At 47.7% G+C, this 23,496-nt stretch overlaps 1 protein-coding gene and 1 long non-coding RNA gene across 2 annotated transcripts in view; both read left to right on the plus strand.

Annotated features, from left to right (window-relative positions):
* The first annotated feature begins 903 nt into the window (after positions 1-903).
* LOC134508616 (uncharacterized) lies at positions 904-10,595 on the plus strand. Its single transcript, XR_010069106.1, has 3 exons — positions 904-1,573; positions 7,957-8,033; positions 10,433-10,595. It is a non-coding gene; the product is annotated as an uncharacterized LOC134508616 (long non-coding RNA).
* An 11,374-nt stretch (positions 10,596-21,969) lies between these two features.
* TBXAS1 (thromboxane A synthase 1) overlaps positions 21,970-23,496 on the plus strand; it is a 247,037-nt gene continuing 245,510 nt past the window's right edge. Inside the window, exon 1 of the mRNA XM_063320468.1 lies at positions 21,970-22,100. The gene's annotated coding sequence lies outside the window, so the exon portion shown is untranslated. The remainder of the gene's footprint in view (positions 22,101-23,496) is intronic.

Here is a 23,496-nt window from a genome sequence, read left to right on the forward strand (position 1 = left end):
GGGAGGGAAGGAGGGAGGGGAGGGAGAGAGGGAGGGAAGGAGAGAGGGAGGGAGGGAGGAAAGGAGGGAGGGAGGGAAAGGAGGGGGGGCTGGCGCGGTGCCCCCGCTCTCAGCGCGGCATGGCTGCGTGTGCCGGGGCGCCTGCAAAAGTTGCACTGGGGGGGTGAGAGAAAGGAAAGCGAGAGAGACGGAGGGAGAGAGAGGGAGACGGAGACCGAGACGGAGAGGAGGGGAGAGAAGAAAAAAAAAAAAAAAAAAAAAAAAAAGGGGGAAAAAAAAAAGCGAAGGGAGTTTGCAAATAATCAAGCGCCGATGGCACTGATCGCGGCTTCCCAGAAGGAGAGGGAGCGAGCGAGAGAAACCCTCTGCTGAGATTATGTGGGATCTTGTTTAACAACACATTTCAATCAGGAGAAAAAAGGAACAGTCAACAGAAGTTGGTGAAACACTTCTGTCTTTCCCCCCCCACACCCCCCTTTATAGAAAAGAGAGGAAAGGAAAAAAAAAATAAAAAAGGCAGCTGATTGAAGCTTTGCAATTCACTGGCTGTGGGGATCATATAATTTGAGCTCGTGTTTTACAATAGCATGGAAAATTCCTACCTCTCCCCCTCTCCCCAAATAAATCTTCTATTCCCTCAAGGCATTTCACAATCTGGTTCACTGACAAAAGTTCCAATTTATCCTTTTTTTTTTTTTTTCATTTAGCGTGCTTGCAGTGTAAATATTTAGCGGATGCATTTAAAATAAACATACGCTGTTGCTTTTAGGATTCGGGTTGTGTTTTTGTTGTTTGTTTTTTTTTTTAAAAGGAACCACATCAAAGAAGTGTTTACTTACTGAGATTGACAGCCACTACTTCCCCCCCCCCCGCCCCCCCCTTTTTTATTTTAAAAGATCCATCTCTCCGGTTGAGCTCTTGCTGTAAGAACACCAACCTGACCAGCATCATTTTTGTCGGTGCATACGAAAAATCTGTAGGTGAAGCCACGTTATCCGGAGCCCCCTTTGCCTGACAGGGGCTTTACAAAGGAAGGTCAGTCACCAGGTACCCATTACACAGACAAGGAAGCTGAGACTCGCGCAAAGCCTCTGGCAAAAGTGGAAACGAAACCTCGGGCTGTGATCCTGCATTAACTCCCTTCTGGATCTGCCTGCCTGGAGCTCCTTACAGGCGAGCAGGCTGGGACCAGACCGGTGAAGACGTACTCTCTTCGTGCTTGCTGATACGGCTGGTCCCCAAAAAAGCTGCTTCTCGCTGCTCCTGGCACCAGCCCAGACCTCTCCCACCGCAGGATTCGATTGTGGCAGGGCTCCGCACCCAGCTGCTGCTCTTCAGAGGTCTCGAGGAGGAGGAGAAGGCAAGAGGTAACTTTTATTTGGGGATTTCAGTGAGAGCCAAGCGCTCTCATCAGCCTGGCCCCTAATCTCAGGGTGCTCAGAGGATGTCTACGCTGGCGGATGAAAGCCGTCCAGGGACTGACCCGTCCTGACCGGCTGATGGAGCAGGATGGCCGTGTCCGCACTGCGAAGGAGGTGATCCCCAGGCTCCTGCGGGCCCCCTTGTTTGCAAGGTATCTTCAGCGTTTTGCATGACTTTTTTCTCCCACTGAAAAATGCCTGAAATAACAGGAGGGCTGTCTCACGGCCCATTAGCATTCTGTTTACAACATGAAGCTGAGGAGACGTGTCGGGGAGTGGCAGGCAGGGCAGGTGGAGGTGGTTGAGGGCGCAAAGTCGGCTGGGACGGCACTGGAGGACTGTGTACAGCAGAGGGAGCAAAACCTGCTGCCGTCTCGTCTCTGCTTCATTTTGAGAGTGATCCCAAGACCAACCACCACCAAATCTTAGGAAGTAATGGAGCTGCCTCCAGCTGGACCACTGGGGAAGTCCAGGCCGGAGCTGAAGGGTAAGCGGTTCAGACAGCAGCGGGTGCAATATTCAAACATACTCCTTGCCCCTCTTTTATTTAGCCACGGAGACCCTCAGGGTTCAGCTCTAGGCACCAGGTCGACAACCTCATGTTTTCCTGAAGCACGTTTCCAGTCATTGTCATTCTGCGCTGCTCTCTTCGTGTATGATGGAGGGAATTACCTGCTTTCTGAGGCTATGGATGCTTCTGATCCCAGCCTGCCTTCTTGCCCTTGATCAGTGGCAGTCATGGAGCCCTATTTCAGAGCCATGGAGGAGACATGGAAAAGCATGGGAGAAGAGCAAAGGACAAAGCCAGCGGGGAGCAGCAGGCTGCTAAAGGAACCGGCTTCGCTTCTTGTCATTGCATTTTGCTGCAGCATAGCTCCAGGTTAACCACGTCACCCCTGCTCTCCTCAGCTGTGAAGTGGGGGCAGCGGTACCAGCCTCTGCTGTGTGAGGCTGTGCTGGTGGGTTCTTCTCCCTCTCTGTTTCACCCTGAGCTATCCCATAGCCCTCAGGTCTGCGTTAACTCCACGTCCATCGAAGCTAGCATGATGCGTGAGCTTAAAGCATAAGCCAAACTCACTCCTCACCCCTTTTGCCAGAAGAAAAGAGGAAGGGGTCAGTAGAGGGGTCTGCAGGACTCCCTCTGTGTGGCCTGGGCATGGAAGTGGTGCCTCCTGGCCCGGTGGCTGGTGGGTGGAGCACGGAGGGGGACGCAGGAGCAGCCAAACCTGTGCTGACATACTTACGCAAATGCTAAAGCTGCCTGGCTCCAAAGCACGGGTTCTCCTGCCTCTTTTAGGGGCAAGGTGCTGAACTTGATGGACTACTTGGCTGGCCCAGGACGACAATTCCTGATTGCCTTTCAGGTTCAGTACTGCCAAGGACGTGACCGATTCTCATCTGCTGTTAATGCATCCGAAGATAGGAAAATTAATGGCAATGTTTTCACCAACTAGGACCATTCTGGTCTTACATATTTTTAAATGTTGTTGCCAAATGAGGTCAGAACACATTTGGTAAACAAAAACCAGCCGCAACAGGTCCTGACCTCGGCCCAGCTTGGCTGCTAAAACCCGGTGCACGGAGGAAGCTCACGGTGTGTGGGCAGGCAGAGGGAGCAGGGGTTCATCACCTTCCTCCTTGGCTCACATGGGGGCCTCCCTGATGGAGGGGACTTGGGGCATGGGATTGGAGCCGGGGGGGGGGACGGTGCGGTACAACCCCTTGCTGTGTTTTCCGGCTGCTGTGCACAGACAGGGGTGGCCCAGCTCTGAGCCTACTACCTTCTTTCCATCATCCCCAAAATCGAGCATCCATGCAATGATGCTACACCCTTGGACATCTAGGCCCCCCTCCGTAGAGTGACCATACCGGCTGGCAGCATGGACGCAGCACCCCTGAGGCAAGACTGTTCTGCAGGAGAGATTGTGGTCCACTCCGTGCACACCTGAGACCACAGGACGTGTCACTAAAATTTTGAATCACAGAGACTTTCCCACCCCAACAGGCTATTTCTTCTCTTTGGCCCCTTCCCTCGGGAGGGGATGGTGAGCCAGTGCTGGAAAAGCACCTTTTAATGTCTCCTCTTACGATTTTTCATTTCTCTATTTGCATATTTGGGTCTACCATAAACACACCCGTAGTCTGTGTGCAAGTACAGGGCGCGCCCAGCCTTGTCAGGGAACGACGTGTACCACGGAGGCGGGAGCATCCTCAGCTACATCCGCCACGGCTCCCAGGTGATGGTGGCAGAGACTAAGACAGAGAAAGGAGGGGTGGCCTTTTCACAGCGCTGGGCTGGCACTCAGGGGGGGCTCGTTTCCATTTCTGCCTCACATACATACACAAATCTCGGTGGTCTTGGGCACCGGAAAGGCACACGGTGTTTGACTGGTGTGTCTCAGGGGGCTGCTGGTAACAAGCCCAGCCTTATACCCAACTGCAGTAGGAGTAGCGGGAGTTACTGTTTCTTGATGGAAATGGTGAGGACTTGAGGTTCTTTTTATTTTTATTTTTTTTTTTAAAGTTAATACAGATTTTGGAGGTCAAGGTGCAAGAAAGAAGGCAGGTGAGTTTTAAAACGTAGTTGTTGGGCACCATTCCTATTTTAGGGGGATTGCGCGAAAGGACACAAGGTGCCCTTTGGTCTCTCCGAGCCAGAAACGCTACGGTGGCATCACCTCCTCCTCTCTGCTGCCTCTGCCAGGCCCCAGCTGTGCCAAGAGCATGCGAGGGGCAACGCCAGAGGTGCCTGCTACTGACGTGCGATTTCTTCCTCCTTCTCCCAAAGAAAGCCGAGGGGGTTTGTGGCTCCCAGCTTTCTCAGCTCATTGTCCATCCACTCCATTTTCTTCTTCAGAAAGACCGAGCCTAAAAAATGTACTAATAAAAGACTGTAAGGTACTTAAAAAAAAAAAAAACAAACAACAAAAAAATATTAAACCCGAAAAGACAAGCTGTAAGCACGCAGGGTGAGCACGTCGCCTTCAATGACAACCTTTAACACCTGTTTGCCTTCATGGAGGAGCTGGAAGGCAGCATGTTGTTAACAAGAATCAGGCCCCAAATCTTTCCCATTAAGCAAAGCAAAATATTTTTGTAAACACCAGGGGAAGGTTTCCCAGTGAAATACACACAGATGTTTTCTTTTTAAATGTAAATCAGTGCAGGAATGGACAGTTTAATTAAAAGCAAAATTATTAGGTAAGTGCTGAGGGAATCTGCTTTATTTATTGGGTACACTCACATATTTTTACTGGTGAGTCAATTGCAATTTTTAATTTCTTTCCTCCTAATACGATCAGCTGCAAGACTAGCCACTGTGATGTGGAATATTTGGGGGAGGATTTTTCCACGGATAGCAGGAATGTCTGCTCTGTGTGCAAGTTGCGGGCACTCGGGCAGCCTGCTGTGGTACACCCAGTCCCAGCCTTACGTCTCTGCTAATCGTTAGCAAACACTCGGCATGGGCGTCCCCCGTGGCATCACCTGGAGAAAATCCTGTCCCTTGCGACCGGGATTTTGGGTTGCTGCTAGTGACTGAAACACTGGGGCTTACTGCTGGCTGGGATGCGAAGGGAAGAGGGCTACAATATTAACTGACTTTACACCCTGCTGCTGCTCCATCGCTAGATTAAGCTCCCTTCGGTACCTCCACACGCAACCATTCTCGCAGGCAAATGTTTTGCAGGAGACCCCCCTGCCCCTTCCCTCCATCCTGCATCTCCCTCTTCATCGTGACAAGCGATACAGACTGGCTCCTAAGCACGTCAGAAAACAGTCAGCGTACTGGACTGGGACCATGACTGCTTATTTTTTAATGTTTTGGGTAAAAGCCCTTATCTTTGAATGCACATGGAAAATACGCTGCATACTCTAGTGGGGTTGAGGACTGATGGCCCTGTCATAGCTTAAGTTCAAAATAAAACCATAAAAACCCACAGCAAAATTATCCCCTGCACCAGCAAGTGGGACTCTGTAAGAACACAGATATTTTTACTCAGTCTGAACACCAGCGGCACCCGCAGTGCAGCTCATGTGATGCAAATGCCTCTTTCAGGGGGTAAAAACTGGATTTACAGTGTGGACATACAGAGGGATGAGGCTTAATTCCCGATATGAAACCAGATGATGCTGATATAACCTCAGTGGCTTCAGTACCCCGATACAGACGGGAGCGTGGCAATGAGAGACGGGACAGATGTTGGTAAAACGCTTTAGGTACCACGGATGGAAGAAAGGTGGGATGAAAGCGCACAGTCTGATGAGTGCCCCAGGGAAGGCAGAGATCTGGGTCAGCTCATCCATGCCTACTACCACATCTGATCACATTTCTGAACCTTGCTTCCCCATCAAGGGTATCGCTGAAATAAATGCCGTGAAAATGATGTGGCCTCTCCGTTTGAGGGGTTAAACACAATTTCCCATCATCAAGCTTTTGCAGTTGGCTCAGGTATTGTTGTCAGGGTCTTGGATCCTTTTCTTCTTATTATTAAAAAAGAAACTTTGAAATATGTAAAAAAAAAAAAAAGTGCTTATCAGATAATGAAATTCTAGCTGTGGTCAAGTCTTTCAAACAACCAGGGCCATGAATTAATTGGAAGTAATTATAGTCTTTTCTGAAGTATAATTTTTAGGGTATTTTTTCCCCTGACATTTGCAGTGTGGAAATTAAAAATAAAACGATGTCAGAATCACAAGATTTCAATCTGCCTTCAAACAATAATGTGGGCTAGTGTCAGAGGTTTGTCCTTGGCTGGAAGGAGGAAAAAATCACGGGAGAAGATCCTCTTGGTGAAAACTGCCAACAGCACCTAGTCGTGCATTTGCTGTGCTCAGAAATTCCTGGGAGACCCCTGCTTCCCAGAGCTTGCTAGAAACCCTCCTGCCTCTGCTGCAGTGGGAAAGGGCGCAGCAGTACCCAGCTCCTGAGAGCACCGCGTTTGCGATGCAGGCTTTGTTAATTATTCCACCAGTAAGGCTGTATTAAGAGACACGCTCACAGCAAGGAAAAAAAACCCCACACCATTCTACACAACAAAGATTAAATGCAGTCCTTATGTCCTGATGAAAATAACCCAGATCGTAACAAAGTTATTTCTATATTTCCCCGCCCACCACTCCAATATTTTCCCAATTTTTAAAGGAGAAATTTTTCGAATGATCCTCTTCTAAATTTTGCCCTGATTTCGCTTCATAATTTCTCAGCTTCCTTTGGTGAAACCACCATGCCTCCCCTAAACTCCAGCTCAAACACTCCCTCTTACCCAAACTGCCATTCCCAAGGGAGGGACAGCCTCCACCAGCGTAAACTCAACCTTTTTGGTGGCCAGTGGCATCAGCAGGGCCCCGTAGGCAGAGCCTCAGCTGCTACCAGCCAGCGCAGCTCTACTGGTACCAGTGACGCTGTTATGCCCGCGACAGATACGCATCTCCAAACATGGCCACTTGGAAGGACAGTTTGGCCCAGCCTTTTACATCAGCTGCTCCAGACTCTGAATTTTTCCTGAAGGGATGCATACGCGCACGCGAGGAATCAGCTTGCACTCCGAACCCCGTGCTTCTGGATCTGAAATTTCAGATTTAACACTCATTCTAAACCCGTTCCTGAACACCAGTCAAAGGGAAAGGAGGAAACTATTTCAGATGAAAGGGCCAACATACATAAAAAAAAATGTCACTTACGGTCAGGCTGTGATTATAGCACTGCCTAAAGTGCCTGTAGAGGATTGTCTGAGGGATGCTCTGTTCTGCAAAGCGTGTTGTATTTTTGATGAGGCATTAGGTGAGGTCCCCTATCATTATAGACTCTCTGGAGTTATTCACCAGCTGAGTTACAAGCCAAATTCCCACTGGGCAACGCCTGCCTGGCCCACGCATATACCCCACCTTGCTGCTCAGCTTTATTTATCCCATTCTCCGCATTCCATCTTAAAAAGACCCACTGCATGGCCTCACTGGCACAGAGCAGATATGTTTGACCTCAGATGTGGCTTCAGCAACAAGGGAAGGGACTTCCCTCTGCCCTTCAGCCTCTGAAACAACCATTTCAAAGAAAGGTATCAGAGAGTAATGTTAATTATTTTATTATACTGGAAGTTATGATAAGGGAAAAAAATTATGCAGACTGAGGTAGAATTTTGGTCAGGCTGTACAAGACAAACTCAGTGACTTCGAAGTAACAAAACTTTCCGTGGGGCTTTGCCAAAGCTGATCTTCCATACTTCAGGGATAAGTACAGATGTGCTGACAGGAACCTCGTGGCTTCCAACCCATGTGCTGTGAAGAGCCTCATGGGATTTTCTGGAAAGCAACCACTTTTCCTAAGTTAAACATTTTTATCCCCCCTCCCCAAATGGCCAGAAGACTATCAGTGTTTGAAAGACAAGCATGAGTGTTTACTTCCATGACTTTCACGCTGTCAACAGAAAATACTTGAAACTGGAAGCAAAGTTTCCAAGAAAGCAGAGATGGAGATTTTCTTTGCTTAGATTAAATTTCCCAGTACCTTCCAGCTGTCCTTTTCCTGCCTTTGCAGGGCTCTCTCGCTCAGCTGGGAACCTGGAGATCCGAGCCCATGACCTGACCACTGATTTACTCGGGGACTTTGTGCATGTAAGTACTGGGGGCCAAGGAGCACATTTGGTACACGTGGTGCCTGCCACGACACAGCCCTGAGCTTGGCGGCAGCCTCTTGGCCAGTGATGGGAAACCCTTGTAATGTTTACACTTACTTGATTATTTAATGGAGGTCATCTCCTTTTCCAGCCCAGATCTCCGTAAAAGCCAAACCTGGCCATGAGGTCCATCACTGTTAATGCTGTACTAATATTATTAGCTAAGCGATGGGTGATGGGTTCACACAACAGCGCCGTGCCTTGCTGGTTGGCCGCAGCTTGTGACTATGGCTTTAAAAATCGTGCTGACGAGGTCTTGTCTGGAGACCCCGCCACCCACCCGCCTCCATGCTGAGAGCGCCAAATAAATATTTACTACTTCTCATAATAACACCCAGCCACACTCATCCTTACCGCTGCAGAGTAGTTCATCTAATTGAAATAAGAATATAAGTAAACTGTTTGTCAAGGCAGTTTATTAGGAAAAGCATTGCTGTGTCAGGAGCTCCCTCCCTGTGAGAGATGCTGTGTTGTCTCTCTTAATATTTAATGCCATTTTAATAATATTTCCCAGTTAGGGGCGCAGGCTGATGCTACAGACTAAAGGCCAAGCCTGCCAAAGTGTGGAGGAAGGAAAGCTCAGGGACTGAGGTCAGCTCAACTCCATTGACTTGGAGGCTGGGCAAAGGGCAATCCTGCTCTTCTTACAGGGGACTCAGCCACTCCCGGGTCCCCCTCTGGGCAACTTTATCTCAGATTTGTAGATATTGCCTTTCCTCACTCAGAAGGACACTTCAAAAGTTTGGGGCCACCATGAGATACCCACGCTTTTCCCTTGGCAAACCCATTTCTCATTGTGATGCCGCTCCTGTTGGGCTCATTAATCAGATAAACCATAAACTACTGAATTTCTCTCAGGCTTGCGATTGCAGCCGCAGCCACAGCGCTCTTACCTGTCTTTGGGAACTCTTGTTTTGCAAACCTCTAAACCTCTGGGTTAAAGCCAGAGGTGTTTTTGCTGAAGGACTGGGGAGCAGCAGCTTAAGTAGCAAAGGTCCCTGCTAGTAAAGTGTCCACTGACGCTGCCCCCACGTCGCCCTCCAGCCCTCACAGACCTGCCTTGGCCACAAAGCTGCCGCTTAGGTGGCACCCCAGTCCCCGTGCCACCCCCCAGGTCTTCTCCCGGCAGCTGTGCCCAGCTCAGGCTCTTCCTTGTTGTGAAAGATTCCTGGCTGAGGGACCAGGGAGTCAGAGCCTTTTGAAGCTGCTGCATAATAAGCTGTATTTCCTTTTTTTTTTTTTCCCCCCAAACATCACCAGACAGCTCAATAATAATTACATGAAGTTTATAATCAGCCAAACCAGCGTAGGCATCCACCTGGCCTACACGTAGCATTCGTGAGTAATTTTACAGAAAGGGCAGGCACTTTTGAACTAAGTGCTCAGGACTTGCGCGCAAGCAGCTACGGGAGGAGGGCCCAATTATAAATAAACCGTCCTTAGTTGTCACTTTGCTGTCTCTGACTTCCCACGCATTCAAATGGTGAGACTGATTCATTTAATCTTACTCTAAAGCAGCAAGCCACAGAGGCAGTTTCCTGACAGTTGCTTAAAAAAGTGTGGCTGAGCTCTCTTAAAAATTGTCTTGCCTTGTATTATATTTAGACGTTGTGATTAGGGTATCTGCCACGATACGCTTTGACTTTAAGGCAGAAGCTAAAGCCACCCTCTGAAAGCAAACAGAGAGGCTCCCAGGAGCCGGAGGGGCACGAGCGCCGGCGTTGGGCGTTTGTAGGTGCAGACAGAGCTCTTCAGCGCCGCTTGTGCTGCCGGCTCCCCCGGCGCAGCCAGCCTTAGGAAACCTGAGTTTTCATATAAACGCAACATTATTTGCCGTAATGAGACTACGGGGAAGGGTGGAGGCAGACAGTGAAAGGCTTAGCGGCTGTTCCCGTGAGTCTCGGCAATATCAGCTGAGCAATTCTTACGGTCTTCCCTTCTCCCCTCCTTCCCTCTTCCCCCCTCCAACCTGGCTTTCCTTGGCGAAGGCTTGGATGCAAAATCTGGACGCTCCTGTCATACAAACAAGGCTTATATATGTTTGTGTTGCTGCAAAGCTGATTATAATGACTACACTTCATGCATTTTACTCTAATTAAGTCGGTGGAGGTTTCAACACAGATACAAACTCGATGTGCAGCTCTGCCCTTGACAATTACATACTGAAGAGAGTACCTGAAAGCTCTTGTTTTGATAAATATGCCATTTAATATTTTGTAATGCTCAGGTAAATACAGCCGGTGAACGCAAAGTCTTCCGCATTTCTATATTATTATGGAGGAGGTTATTACAGTTACACTGAATGAGGTTTCCTCATTACGTGATTTGCTTTGCCAGAGTGCTTGTCAGATACTGAACTGCAGGTTCCAGTCCTACTGACCACCACCCGTGAGGAGAAGACCACCCAAATTCCAGCAGGCTCTCCGCTGCTGCTCTGGATGCAGGAGCTCTACAGCAGGGCAGCAAACGTGACAAAAAGCTGGCAGGCAGGACACGGTGAAAGACCCTCTGGGCTCTACGGTACATGGGGAGACGGGGAGGGCTCTGCGTAGAGGGGGAAGGGTAGGGAGCAGATGCCGTACCTCCAACGCCTTTTGTTAACCTGGGATAAATACTGCTGTGGAATTTAACGCAGTCAATTGAAAGGTGAGTTTCTCCCACGTGCCAAATGCTGGTTTTTTAGGTTGGTGTAGGATGTCTGTCTTCCTCCTCTAGCTGCTCTACAGAGATTTGTAAATCTGTTATTGCTTCCAGATACCCTCATAGAAACTTGTGCTTTTAGTTTAGTATGTAGAAAACTTGAGGTCCCACATCCAGATCTCAATGTTGGTCCAAATGTGATTGGATTACCATTCTTTTAAGATCTGCTGTATTCCTTTTCTCTCAGATAAAAATGTCATGCTAGAAGCTTTCCACTATCCCTGTGTCTCTAGAGAGAGTCTTGGAGACGTGAAGGTGACTTTTCTGTGAAATGGTCTCAATAGAATTCCAAAAAAACTTCATAATTTGGAGCCTGCTCCTCAACCTCCAGCAGAGATCAAAGGGATCCCAGAAAAAAATTAAGCACCATGCATTCCTAGGAGCTGAGCCTTTAGCTGTAATGAATCAACCAACTACCCTTTTATCAGCCAGATATAAATTGACTTGGGGCACTTTGGAGCTTAAGGCTAGTATAAGGCTGCTGACTTAGGCTTTATTTCCATTAAAAAGTTTGACTCCAGAGGAAGACCTTGGTTTTCAAATGGTGTTTTTTTTCCATCTTCTTGTTATTTTCACCTCCAAGCTTGCTTGGCCAGTTGGGTATGAAAAGCTTGTTCTCACTTCCTAGCGGCAAGATTATCTGTTGATGGTATTTATGGGGTGCTAATTACTATCTGTCATTGGTATTTATGAGGTTCCAATTGCTACAGTACCTAGGCGCCAGGTACAATATTGAGATAAGCATAAATGTTATTGAATGTGGACTCTGCTCTTCCCATCCTTGCCCTTGGACCCTTTGACTTGAATACTTTTCTTTGTCCTCTCCCTCCCGCTCCTTTTTATATTTGTGAGGCATCTGAGAAAAGGTGAGTTTTGTGCTCTGCTATGAAACAACCCCGGCTCGTGAACTCACCCGGGGGGTACCCAGTGCCTGTGGCTCCATCTTGGAGCATATCGTGCTTCTGGCCCTCACACTGGTGGGCAAACCAAGGCACCGGTGCTGTGACCGGCGGCACCAGCAGCAGAGCCCGCAGCAGCCTGGGTCTGCTTTGCCTGTGGCCTCCATGCCAGCTGATGCCGAATTGTTTTCTGTAGGATGTTTTCCAAAATCCATCAAACTGCGGCATCTGGGAGAGCTGAAATCAAACCAGGCGCTGCTTCCCAGCCTGTGCACAGTCACAGAAGGTGTCCCGGTCAGAGAGCACGGAAGGCTTTGAACTCTTTGGACCGGGAGCTGCCTAGAAGCAAGTAGAGAGCCACTGGAGCCTGACTGGCATTAATGTGAAGAATTTTTTCTGGCTAGTGGTGCTAAAGAGACAGTTTCCTGCTCAGACAAACTACAGTATTTGACCAACTTGACCACCTGCTGCGGCCAGAGACTGAGTCTCAGCCTGATTCTGAGACAAACACATGCCTGGGACTCTCTTTCTACCACTACAGAGAAATTAAAATGATCCCACAAGAAAGTAGAGATGAGATGAAAAAAATGCAGGTCACTGTAGCAGCCAGTTTCTTAGTGGGGCAGGCATAAACTTCTTTAAGGACATATGTTGTTTCTATTATTACCTGATTATGGGAGGGTAGAGGGAAATGTGCTCACAACTTCAAGAAAGAAGTGTTCAAAACAAGTTTTGAAAACATCTGAATTAAAAAAAAAAAGCTAGGAAGGAAATTGAAATGAAGTATCTGTGAACATTTTTTTTCCCCTGCTTTTTGATCAGTTCTAACTCCTGTCCAAGGAGAAAGCTGGAAATGACTTCAAAATGCAGAAGAAAGAGAGTGCACCTTTGCTAAGTGCTGCATGTGGGACAGCAACCCCGGGACACGATGGAAATGCATAAATAAGGAAGGTGCCACAAACTGAGATTTATCTCCTGCTTACCCTTACAGCTATTTCCTTACCCTCAAATTTTCTGGAATGAAAAGTTGTAAGGATCAGTAATTACACTAAGGCTTTTCCTTTATGTATCACCGCTCACTCAAGACTTTCAGCCCATTACACAAATAGCAGCGACGTGCTTGGCCAGGAGCCCTTTGAAGCAGGTAGTGCCATTGCTGCCAGCTTGGCTTCCCCAGCAGAAAAGCGGCGGCGGTGGGAGGTGGAGGGACGGCGCCTGCGACACCAGGATGCCCTCACCTTCCTCACCCCTGCGAGTCACTCATGCCTCTCCTGATTTCCCCCCGCGCAGGTTTCTGGCCTCGTAACCCATCTGAGGGTCGGCTCTGTCAGGATGAAGGTGCATCGCCAGGTGCCGTGGTGCACCAGGAGGACAGCGAGTGGGTGCCCAGCACCCAGGGCCAAGCAAGCCGTCGATCCTGCCCCTTGATCGCCGAGGGCTGCTCCATGACGCCAGGAGGTTTGCAGAGGACAAGCCGGGCCGGAGTCAGGTTACACTGACTCCAAAGGACCAGGCAGCAGCTTCCCAGGGAAAACACATGCCCGCGTAAATAAAGAGGGAAATAATTATAAACGACTAATTAACTGAGCAGAAGTAAAAACGGATAGCAGAAGCAGGACTGAAAGACAGAAGGAAAAGAAACGCGCCTGCGATTTATTTATTTATTTTTTTTTATACAGAGGTTTGCATTTTGCGTCTAAAGAAATAGGGAGAGAAATTTAAATACATATTTAGGAAAATAAATATCAAATGGGAAATGTGAAAGGAACCGTGAGCTTTTGTGAGGAAGCCACCGAAGAGGCAGAATTATAAATGCATAAATCCAAATATCAACCTTTGTTCCTTCAACAGTAAAAAAAAAAATAAAATTCATTTAGTACAGAGTGAAAGTAAGCTTCTGGGAAAGCACCTGAGGACAGTGCTGAGCATTGCTTACCCTGTTATCTTTGCTCCAGTCACTGGGCAGCATAGTGAGGTATTTATTAGAAGTGTTATTTATTCTAAGAAAAAATGCATTCCTTTCTTCTCACCACTACCTTGCTTGTAATCAATCAGGTGTATTTATTGAAATGTGCTCAAAGCCCTGAGCTGCACTACCACCAGTCTCCCAGCACCGTTGGCTCAGCCGGCCAGCAGAAGGATAAAGGACCCCTACCTAGTGAGATACCCTTCTTCCCCATAGAATGGTTTGGGTTGGAAGGGACCTTAAAGGCCATCTAGTCCAACCCCTCTGTAACGAGCAGGGACACCTTCAACTAGATCAGGCTGCTTCAGAGCCCCGTCCAACCTAACCTTGAATGTTTCCAGGGATGGGGCATCTACCACCCCCCTGGGCAACCTGTTCCCGTGTTTCAGCACCTTTATCGTAAAAAATTTCTATTTATATCTAATCTAAATTTACTCTCCTTTACTTTAAAACTAGTACGCCTTGTCCTGTCGCTACAGGCCCTACTAAAAAGTTTGTCCCGTCTTTCTTATAAGCCTCCTTTAAGCACTGAAAGGCTGCAATAAGGTCTCCCCGGAGCCTTCTCTTCTCCAGGATGAACGACCCCAGCTCTCTCAGCCTGTCCTCACAGGATGGGTGTTCCTCTGATCATTTTTGTGGCCCTCCTCTGGACTTGCTCCAACAGCTCCATGTCTTTCCTGTGCTGAGGGCTCCAGAGCTGGACACAGTACTCCAGGTGGGGTCTCACCAGAGCAGAGTAGAGGAGGAGAATCCCCTCTCTCGACCTGCTGGCCACGGTTTTTTTGATGCAGCCCAGGATACAGTTGGCCTTCTGGGCTGCGAGTGCACATTGCCGTCTCTTCATTCTTCTTCTTAAGGAAAATAATAACCCCAAAAGCTAATAGCTGCCAGTGACAAATCTCCCTTGGACTCAGATACAGAAGATCATTCCTAGTCCCTTCCTAAGGGACGTCCTACCCTGTTAAACAGCAAAGCTGGTGGGGGGTGAAAGTGGGGCAAGGAGGTAAGTAGAAAATGGCTTGTCAGGGAAGCAGGATCTCACTTACAGAACTCCTGAACTGAGAGCCCAGCCTTTAACTTTCTTCCAAAAGGCTAGATGGAAAACAAGTCTAAATATGCTTTCTTTGCTCAACATCACAAGGTACCTTCTGTACTCTACTCTCTTATGTTTCTGGATGAAAGAAAATTGAGCAGGCCATTTATCACCAAATTAAAGTCACCGCTATCAAAATCATTCTGTATCCAAAAGAGCCGAACAAATTTGATCTTACTTGTAGAAACATATTTTGGGCAATGATAAAGAGCCTAGACCAGCTGCTTCTCGCTTAGCTCTTACGTGGGCAACACCTGCACGGATTTCAGTCGCAGACCAGCTGAGTGAGGGCTGGCCAGGGGAACTGCAGTGCAATGAGCTGAGCTGGAGATGGAGGGGCTGGCGCTTGGAGATCACACTATGTTCCTCAGCCTGGGATGCTCCCTGGAGACACGGCGGCCAGGTACGTGCTGCCTTTTTTCCAGCCCGGTTAGGAGATAAAGGGAGTGACCCTGTAGGGAGAAGATTCAGGCAATGTGATTTAAAAAAAAAAAAAAAAAAAAAGAAATAAAAAATCCCCTCCATGATTTTGTGGCTCTTTGAGCACGCTGGGTGGTGGGGCTGGAAGTAGAGGAGCACAGGCACAGACTTTATGAGTTTAATAAACTAGAATGACCAGCATATTTTGACACTCCATCACTGTAACTAGACTTCAGTGAGACAGGGTCTTCAGCCAGTGCTATTTCTGAGGATTTTCTTGTCCTTATGCTTGCCCTGCCTACCAGGCACGTGGGGGCTGTGCTGTTCAACCCTCCTTCCCCTCCTTTGTGTTCCCCATCCCCACACAACCCACAGGCAGAACTGCCCAGCAGAATTACTCCCCTCCCCCAAACTCTCCCTCTTTCAGTTGGTGTCACCACAAAGGAATAGATTATTACTGACACTGATCCAAATTTAATCCTTTCAATAATCTGATTTTTCCAAGCCTATTTATATCCTTGAAATGACAGTGGGGTTTAAAGTGATACAAATACCTGAGCCTAAGCACTGGTACTATCCGCACTAGCCTACTCCAGTTTTGACTCTCCACAATAAAGCGTAACCCCAAAGATTATGTGACAAATTCCTTCCCAAGTGATGGTAGTGCTAGACTGGTCCTTGGTCCCTCTTTTTGGTGAGCAATACTTTTCATGTATTTCATACAGGTTTACGCTGCGTTACACTGGTAACAAGCTGAGGTCCTGAAATAAGTTTTAAAGCTCATATAAATGTAGAATTTCTTTTCCCTTTGTGGATTTTTAATAACCTTCTGGTGTCTGGAAATGATCAAGAAGGAAAGCTTTCATAGCAATGTAAGAAGTATAAACCCATTCTAGTTTGTTATTTCATCCAGCAACTTGAGAACTTTTTTTATTTTCCTGGGCTTTAAGGTGATCAGCCAATGTTTTCTCCCATCCCCAATCTCCTTAAGAAGCTTATTAATGTTTTACATTCAAAATAAAGACAAACCAATCTGAAAACAAAGCCATCCTTAGGGCTGCATATTCTAAATTTGCTTGCTGGACTATTTCCACTATTTGTAACCAATTCATTTTAATATTGCTCCTGCTTTTTGCTAGATCTGCAGAACTTCAGTTCACACGTAGCCAAGGAGTAGTTCAACCAGCAGTCAGCAGGTTTTTGTTCTCTCTCCTCCCCACCCCCTTTTTATAATTCAACGCAGTGACTTGTTTATATAACCAAATCCTTTTGTTTCTCCAAAAGGGACTTGGATATTCCACTGAGTGACGACACCCATGGTAGGTGATGGTCTGGTCTTTCCAAAGCAAAGACCTCAGTTTTCAGCAGAATTTACATTCCCGTAATAAATATTTAAAGGAATTATAATGGCACTGAAACAAAGAATGTCCCTCTGAAACACACACATGCGCGCACACACACACACACACACACACAAGTGTGTGCACACACACTCAGAGTCCATTAGTCTGGGGTCGCTTTGATGCAGATGGTACCTGTGCTCAAACCCTGAAATAATTTACTTTTCTCCATTAGAAAACTTGGCCACTTTGGATTTTTAATACCCCATAAAAAACTTATAAAGTGCTATTCCTTACTGTCTATGTAGCAGATCACTCAAACATCTATGTCAAAGGCATTTGTGCAGCAGGATCCCTTTTTGCCCCTAAAAAGGTATAAGACAGAATACAAATCGTGCTGATTTCTTTTTGTCAGGTATGAGCTTTAAGATTTTCAATCAATCATCTCTATTTTTTCTGCAATGGGCTAAAATAAATGACACCAGTATGGCAGTTTTGGAACATACCGGGGCTACACAACTACCGTTTGGCTTCGAATGTGTAGACTATTATTAAGCAAATGAGATACTGATGCACTTTTCCATTTACAAAGCTTGTATTTGCCCCTGTGGGCATAACACCAGGTGATGTCTTAATTAATGATGGTAAAGATCATGTGTACGACATAAACAAAAGAGCTGCTCTTTAAAAGTAAGGAAAAAGGAAATATTCCCACTCCCTTGAGGAAGAAGAACAAACCGATTCCAAAAAGCAGAATAACGAAAACCAAAAGGGAAAACAGGGAAGAATGCGGCATAAATATGGGAGTTACCCGCAAATGTCTCCCTCTGCAAACGAGATGGTATTTATTCTGTACAGTATGTTGCATCCTGCACAGCAGTTCACATTACTCATAGCATAACCTGTCCGACTTTAGCATTGACCCATGCCCGCATTAGCAGGACCGTGCCTGTATTATCCGCTGGTTTAGTGCCCACTGAGTGCTGCCCGCTGAGGAGGAGTCAGAGCTTGCTGTCCCTCCTCGTGCCGTGGACCCCCTGATTTCACGAGCAGCTTCACCATGAGGAGGCTGCTACCTGCGGAGGAGTTACTTTTGCAGAACTGACCCCCTGAGACAACACGGCTTGATGGGGTCTGACATGTCCCTCTTCAGATTGGGAGGTGAAAACGCGGTGGTCAGTACTCGCCTTCACCCACTGTGTTATCCACATCTGCAGTGGTCATGTGATGCGAACAACAGTGATGCGTGCTTATCAGGGGAAAACTATTATCTCTGACTTTCAAAGCCTGAAACCTATAGGATGGGTGGGAGCTGCAGAAGGACCCGTGTCTCACAGTCTCACCAAAAAAGCAAGTGAAAGGGATGAAGAAATGGGTGTTCGGGGGGAATCAGTCTTGGAGAGGGGCCCAAAGGTAAAAGGGCAGGAGGGAGAAGGCTTCATGTTATTTTTCCATTCATTCCTGTGTCCAGGGCTAAGGTAGAAAAGAGTACTTTGTCTCCATTTCCACCCCTATCTCAGATTTTTCACCTTGGGAATCTGGTCATTCTTAGCTCAGTAGGTTTAATTTGCTGTCTGACGTGAACGTACCCATCTTTCATGTTGATCCTGGCTTAAACTCAGAAACAGAAGTAAGAGTGGAAAATAACCCACTTGGCCACTACAGACACTACACACCAAACCAGTTTAGGAGAAATGGAAGGTGAGCACAGGTATGTGGGAGGTCTCCAGCTAAAGGTAGTGCACAGCCAAACAGCAAAAGGGTGGATGTGTGTCTGTGGACATGTGAGCATGGATACGCGTGCACCATCAGAGAAGCAGGGATAACTTCTTACATACTCATCAACCCTCCTTGATGCGTTCAGCTTTCTGCAGGCACCAGCACAAGGAGGCAGCCCTGGAAAAGGTTTACCTTCATCTCTAGAGAGCTTTGTGATAAATCCTCCAGCCAGAGGAGAGAAGGAGAAAGACCTCCTGCAAGAAAGGTGAGATGCCTCCAGGGCAGGGCAGGAGAAGTTCCTCCTGGGAGAGGGGCAGGTGTGGATGGAGGCAGGAGGACCTCCTGCTCCTGCAGCTGGCTCTTCCCATGCCATCCCTGCTCCATCTGCTGGCAGGAACAATACGGAGCCTCCCAACATTTGCCCACCGGGATCCAGCTCCTCCTGTGGCTTCCCCAGCCCAGATTCCCTCCATGGCCTCAGTTCATCTGCCGCAAGGGCCAAGGGTGGGAAGAGCAGAGGCCTCCCCAGGAACAAGGAGGGAGAACAACCCTTTCTTTTGGGTCACAGGATGAGGAACTGCCCTCCCATGAGCTTCCCTCTACTTTTGCTTCTAACATATCGAGGTTACAAAGGAGCAAATTAGGTATCGTGCATGCTGCCTATTTGCCATCTTATCTGCTGGCTGGGAACCTGATTTCGCTGCTCACTTGTGGCCAGCCAAACCCCCGTGGATCAGCTCCTGTCTCAGCAAGTGCCCAGGAAACCAGGGTGCAGCTGTGGAAGGTATTCAGGGGAAGCAGGGGCACTTCGGCTCGCTGGTTTGCTGCTCAGCACTTTGCAAGGTTATTGTTTTGGCTTTACCCACATTTTTTTCCCATGCCTACTGGGTGTTTAAGAGAACGTGCTGAGGGTAGCTCTGGTCTTTTCAAAATATGGAAGCAACACGGAAAGCTTTTACCATGTACGAGGCTGAATGGCATTGCAAACTTGACTCACTCTTCCCTGTGCAAGGAGACGCAGGCTGGTTTAAGAAAGCTCCCCTGTGCAAGGCAGTGGGATTTTTTAGCTCTGGCACTGCTGGCATTAAATGGTTTTTCCTCCTGTCCTGCCTTGTGCTATTGGGAAATCATCTGCACCTGGATTTTGCTTCTCTTTTCCATATGGGAAAAGGATCGTGTTTATCCTCCTGTGGTCCTTGCATATGGCATCTCTTTCAGCTCTGCGTTGGAGGCGGTCAGGTGAATGGGGTGGGCTGAGGTTCCCCACATCAGCCGTTCCCTCGCAGAGGGAAGAAGGGAAGCCAGTGTCAGACCAATATTTACAGAAAGTTTACTCTCCAGTGGATTTCCCTACTCCAACAAAACAATAGGAGGGTCTGGTACTATATTATCCACGCTTCCTCTTTATTCTGATTTTATCTGTGAATTCTTGCAAATAATAGATGACTGAGACCATTATTGTTCTGGGAAATAGGAAGATGAAAACACTAGAGAGACCTTAGCAATTTCAATGGACTTATTCATGGTGTATTTAGTTATGCAAGTCTTTGCAGAGTCAGGAACTAAAAAAATACCTGTTGGAATAAGTGATAATTCTGTGTGTTCACAGTTCTCTTATGGCTCATTTTTAATAAGACATACTGCCCGAGTCAACCAAATGCTATGGAGTTCAGAACAAAAAAAGAAAACAAACATCGCTCCACTCTTAATGCCACAAGATCTTGGGAAGCAATCCATTCCAGCTCTTCTATGTCTCTGCTCTAATACAGGCATTCTTGATGTAAATTGCATGCTGGTGATTAATAGATCTTCTATCAATTGAACTTGAACTGAAGTCAAAAGAACATACTCTTTCTTTTTTTTTTTTTCTTTTCTAAACCTGCATTAAAAAAGATTATTCAGAAATCTTGGAATGAAAAGTGCTAGGTCAAAACTCACATTTTTCTAGCAAGCCTATGAAAACTTACTTTTAAAAGTCATATACTGTAGAATCTCAATTATCCTGGAAGGCTTATCCGGGTTATGGCTTAAGTATGCTATTCATGTGCTGCCAGCTTGTTCTAGAAGTACAAGACGAGCTGTAGCGCCTTCCAAAGCGGCAAAACCCTTCCCTGGGCCAGGCAGAGTCGTCCAGAAGCAGCTGGATGGTTTGAATGGAGCGGAGGAGTCCTGCCGCCGCCCAATGGTCCTGCAAGGAGCAGCGTGGGTCCTCCACAGTTCTGGCAGGACTCTGTGTCTGCCTCCGCACCAAGTCCCAAGCTCTGGGAAGTCTTCTTCAATTGGGAACGTACGGCTGCACGGAGCTGGCTGTGGTGTGGTGCTGTGCAGAAGCTAGGAAGTCTTCATGGGTACCACCTGTCTGTGCACTAGAACCTGCTGCATCACTCATGTATTATTATTTTCCATTATCTAGGACCTTTCCTTCCTCTCCTGTTCACCTCAGGTAAAGGGGAGCTGTTTGTATATCCGTGGGCTTAATACCTACTGATCTCGGAAGAACTCCTCTGCCTTGTTGTACATTAACATTGTTCACATTTTTGATGCATATGCAGTTAATAAAATTTGGGCAAAACTTTCAAGCTTTGACTATACTCTGGACAGACGATGAATTTTATGTTCTCCATGAAGTATCATTAAAAATTGCTACCCACAAGGACTGATTACTAGGAGGAGATTTTATTCTGAAAGGAGAGCTTTCCCTCCTCTGCACAGCCTTCCTCTCGGTGTTAAGATAAACAAACATTCCCCTTTAGGCAAATCGGCCCATGCTCCCAAAGGTTTTTTTGTGGGTCTCATGGCATTTAGTGTTCCTATTGATCTCCCAAATTCAGGACAGCAGCGATTGTGTGAGAAACTTCACCTCTAGTTTTCAAAAGAAATGCCTAGCTTTTGGGAAGAGATGCCGAAATAAAGGCTAAAACCACAAGGTAAAGCCAGAACGTGCAGTTTAGGCTCACCTTGCACAAGTCCGTCAATTCAGGTGAAGGTAGTTTGTGAAGTGAAAGCCCGAATGGTGCAAACTAATTCAGAATAAAAGCAGTTCTGGTGTGAAATACATGTCCAGCACAGGGGAGGGGAGTTATGCAAGTGAAGCTAGTCTGCAGCAACTCCCACTGTGGATAAGCCCTTAATTACTTCTAAAATCTCACCATTACTAAGCCATGCTTATAATTTCTAGAGGCCTTGAGTTTCTGGAACAACTGGAGTATGAGATTCAATTGCATTCACTTCAGTGGACGATACAGTTAAGTATGGGCACGTTCGTAGGCTTGAGGCCAGTCATTAACTAATTAGTGTATGGGAACATTTAATTTTTTCCCATCTGATTTTGCAAAGTTATTTCGCAATACTTGTTTATGAGCCTTTTTTTTTTTCCCCAGCTTTTTCCCCCCCCCCATTCCTTCCCAGCAAACCAAACCCCCAGCAGAATCAGAAAGAGCACTGCAAGCACTTCCCGTTTTCTCCTACTGTTTGCTGAGTTTTGCTTTTTTTATAAATACATATGTATATATAGCTTTTTAAAAAAATAATTACTGGGTTTCAGAGTGTTTGCTTCCTCTGCGGCCATGCAAAGCCTCTCTTCCCAGTACGGGCCTGTCAGCGGGAGCGGCGGGGGTGTCCTGCCCCGGAGGAACTACAACCCCCGGCGTGCGTGGCGAGGGGCAGCCGGGGAGGGGAAGGGCAGGGAGGCGCGGGGCCTTCTGGGAGTTGTAGTGCCGGCGGGCCCTTCCCAAGGGCGGCTCTCCAAGCACCTGTTTGGTTTTGTGGGAGGCAGCGATGACTCGGCTCCCCACCGCTCCCCTCGGGCGGCTGCAGTGCTGGCAGCCCGACCAGGAACCGGTGGAGGAGGCAGGGGAGAAACTGAGAGGTAAGGATCTCCCCGCATCTGCTGCGGGGTCGGCGGGGAGGGGGCTGTAAACCCTATTGCCCCCCTCACCCCACCCCACCCCTGGTCCTCCTCGCTCCCGTCCTTTTGGGCTGGGAGGTTTTGCCCTGTCGCATCGTTGGGCAAAGTCGTCGGGCTTTGGCTTGGCTTTGGGAACCTCTGCAGCATTAGCACGTGGGACCGGCCGTGTAGGGCTGCGGCTCTCCCTCGCAGCTGGGGTTAGAAGCGTGCCCGTTGGCTCCTTCATGTACAGGTCAGCGGGAATAAACAATCATTCCATCTTAGAAGAAGGTGGGGGAGGGAATCCCGCTCCCCATAGGGACCGGAAATCTTTCTCCAGTGAGTAAGGGTCTTATAACATTCAGCTTCTTGCTGAATTTAAGCTTGCTTTTTAACCTCTTTTAAATTTCTTTTTTTCCTGTTAAGTTGACTTTCTAGCTCTTAGTAGAGAGAAATAACCACATACAAATTCTGTGTAAGTGGCTGCAGCAGCCCCTGCCTGCGTTCTTTTCCTTGTCGCCGCGTTTCTGCTGTTTGCTGAGCTGGAGGCGACTGAAAGTCTCAGGCTGTGCAGATCGCTACAGTGAAAATCCTTGGAAACGCTTCAGTTTCATCCTGCTGCTTCATAAAACAGCGCAAGCGGTCAGGGTAGCGCGGGGAGGAGAAACAGCTTTGTGTGCTTCGTGGGTCAGGTAAAACGCTCTCTGGAACATTTCGGCTGTGATCCTCTGACAAGTGGGTGCCTGGGAAACTGTTCCAGCCTTGCTGTTCGTCCTTACGCCTGAGCGTAAATTTGCCAGAGAGTTTTGGGAAATACTTTGCACGAGGATGCTCTGCTGGCCTTCCAGGGCTGAATGTACATCAGACGGTGATCCCCGAGGCATGGGGACTGGATTCGATGACACAGTTATACCCTGATGCTCCTTTCCTACAAATAGTTCACTAATCGTGCTGAAGACTGCAGATTTGCCGTATGCACTACTTATGGCGAGTTGAGGGTGGTTCTCAGCTACTGGTTCTGGGGTGGGACAGCAAGCAGCGGGCACGCTGAAGACCGCAGGAGCTGAGTAGAAGGTTTTCAGCTAAAGCTACCGATGCAAGACCCTGTTTAAATGAAAAAAAAAAGTGGAAGCAAAGACAGGAGTTAGTCCTATTAAAGGTCTCACCCAACAGAAGCTGGGAAAGACATTTCTCAGTTCTGCTGGGAATTGCATTGCCCTTTTAATGGTAATAAAGTAGCTTTGCCGTTAATCTCCCCAGAGGCTGCCAAATGCTGAACAGGTCTGGACAGTGAGGCAATTCCCTTCCTGCTGGCAGACTTGCTGCCTCTGGGTCAACGTGGGGGTAACAGCTTTTGGGCGTGTTGGCTTTGTGCACC

Source organism: Chroicocephalus ridibundus, chromosome 1 (assembly GCF_963924245.1).
Source record: "Chroicocephalus ridibundus chromosome 1, bChrRid1.1, whole genome shotgun sequence".
NCBI lineage: Eukaryota > Metazoa > Chordata > Aves > Charadriiformes > Laridae > Chroicocephalus > Chroicocephalus ridibundus.